The 2890-nt window shown below is 30.7% G+C and overlaps 1 pseudogene; it reads right to left on the reverse strand.

Moving 5' to 3' along the window:
• LOC111613388 overlaps positions 1-1215 on the reverse strand; it is a 12235-nt pseudogene extending 11020 nt beyond the window's left edge.
• Between the last annotated feature and the right edge of the window lie 1675 nt (positions 1216-2890).

Below are 2890 nucleotides of genomic sequence, written 5' to 3' on the forward strand. Positions count from 1 at the left end.
CCGATTAACCGTCACATTGGTTAACCGACCGTTCTAGTCGGCAAATTTCAAATGTCCGCTAGTGATGCGCACGACAATATTTGGCTATGTCTTGGCTACTTTAATATTATTTTTGTTAAATTTTTGCGTGTTTTAGCTGGCAACACTGGCTCGACCATTGAAGGGAGGCCAGTATTTAAACGAGACTTAATCTTCTAATTATGAGTGGTTGTTTGTTTTGTGAGAAATAAAATAATTTAAAAATAATTTTTAGCGATACAATAGCGACGATTATTATTTAAAAAAAAAATTGTTAGGCTTAACATCGATGAAAATTCAACGCGAAGTTGGTTAATAGCGATATACTAATATACTAATTACATGGAATATACTAATATACTATACTAATAATGTATATTTTTGATTATTTTCGGTTATCCGATTTTTTCAGTTATCCGACCAACCAAAATCTTCAATTGAGTCGGATAATCGATGCTCTGCTGTATTTTAAAATGTCCTAATGCTAATGTGTTAATTCCATCTTCCAATATATGTCTCTTATCATCATGTGGCGATAACGCCTTCTTGTTTGCCTTCATAGAATAAATTTCATTCTTTTTACTTCTAATTAGATTCATTGTTCTATATTGCTCCCTTTTATTAAATAAACAGTCTTTATATTGCTCAAATGATATTCTATTCTTAACAACACATTTCTTAATACCTTTTGCTTTCTTTTCTTCTTTATCCTTAATTCTGAAGGCATACATTTTTGCTCTTAATCCAACAAATTCGGTCATTATCTTACCATTATTCTCATCTTTCATTTTTTTAAAACTTTCTTGTTTACTCTAGGTATACCATATTGATTATTCTCAGGGTATTCAGATGTGTCAAAGTAATCTATCATTCCCTTCATGTCTTGATAGACATCATCTATCTGTATATCATGTATATAACTGTCTGTATCTTGATATAACAGTTTTATATTATCACCATATTTAGGTTTCATCACATTATAATGAAAATCATACATTAAATACTTTGAAAGATCTAATATGCTTATTCCCACATAGATGGGTTTATCAAAAGATATTTTTTTCTTATAATGTGAATAGCACATAGGTTTTTAGCAAATATTATTCAATGTTTAAAGTTTGGCTTAGTGATTAATTTTTCTACTTGTTCTGCTTTACAACATAACCTGATATCAACTCTCTTCCTTATGTTTTCCATTGTCTTTCCAAACACAGAGTTGTTCATTAGTTTAAAAAAGTCCTTTTCAAAATCATTAGTTGCTTTGGTTCGCATTTCTGTATTCATATGTATATATTTCTTTCAACCAATCCGATTGATTAAATTTTAAAATTCCATGTACCTTTTTCAGTTTCATCCCCATTTTCAAATATTGTTTTAGATTTCTTTAATGAATCACATACTTCTCTTTATCATATAAAGTGGTTAACAGTTTAGATTGTTTTGATCCATCTGGTATTCCATTCTCTGGAGCTGAAGGTAGATCAGAATGATAATCATGTAATTCTTTGGGATATTCTAGATCAACTTCTAAAATGTAACCAGTCTCTGAGTTATCAGGTATCCTTCTTACATCTAGATATTTATTACACCACTTAAACTCACCATAAGGAAAATATTGACTCATAGCCCATCCATATAAGTTATTAGCATCTAGATACATCAAATAATTAGATTCTTTGTTTTTATCATAAACTTTTATATAGGGGAGACCGGGGCAAGATCGGCATGTTAAGCTTTACTTAAATTTTGTGTAATAAATACTGCTGTAAACTGAAAAAAAAGCTTTGAATATTGTCTATTGGAATGTTACCTTACTATAGAACTGGTTAAAATCAGTTTGGAAATAAAAATAATTAAAATAATTACAACTTTACAAGAAGAGAGAAATTGACGAAGTTGCCCCGGGTATAGGGGCAAGATCGGCAACTTCTCTCTTTTTGTAAAGTTGTAATTATTTTAATTATTTTTATTAAAGTTGCCCCTGGTATAGGGGCAACAGTAATGGGGCAAGATAGGCACGTATATAAAATTATGTTATTAACAATGTATAAGTTGGAATTCACTATTAAAACAAAGAAATACAAATCCAACACCCATTTAATATTATTACAACGAAATGCAAGTTCAAAGACATATATACATGAATAACAAATGCAAACATGTTTTCATTTATCATCTGTTTGATTTTTATCCTTTGCTTCTAATGTGGCTTTATGTTGCCGATCTTACCCCGCTAGTCATGATTTCGAAACATTAAGTACAACCCTGAGAACAGAATGCCAAGCCACGATCTGGCCACGTGAATAAGTTGAAGTTACATCCTTCTAACAGGAAAAGTAACTTTCGTTATCATGGAATTATAACAAAACCTGCCAATTCAATATAAATGGAAAAAAAATATTATATGGAATTGAACGAAAATGAAAATTTGCTTGATAATTCAACTACGCTTGTTGGAGAACAATAAAAACACTACACTCAACAAGCCACCAATAAAACTCAACTGCCTAACCTATAACCAAAGTCTCCTTTTAATTTGTTTTTAAAAAAAAGCGCTTGACAAACTTGCCCCGCATGCCGAAGTTGCCCCGGTCTCCCCTACTTATTATTTGCCTTTCCATATCTATTACAGCTTTGGTAGATTCCACCTCTGATTCCTTTTTCTATCATCAAAATCATATTATAATCAATTAAAAAATCTAATTTAACTTTCGTTGTTTTTAACATAGCTTCCCATGATAATTCAGGTGCTGTATAATACTATGCTGGGTCCAATTTATAAGTTTTCATGCATACATCTCTAAAATTCTCAAAGATGTCTGCTAGTATTAAAACATCTGTTTTTACATACAGATCTGAATACTCACCCATA

Source organism: Centruroides sculpturatus, unplaced genomic scaffold, assembly GCF_000671375.1.
Source record: "Centruroides sculpturatus isolate CEXI.00-Female unplaced genomic scaffold, Cexi_2.0 scaffold1542, whole genome shotgun sequence".
Taxonomy (NCBI): Eukaryota; Metazoa; Arthropoda; class Arachnida; order Scorpiones; family Buthidae; genus Centruroides; species Centruroides sculpturatus.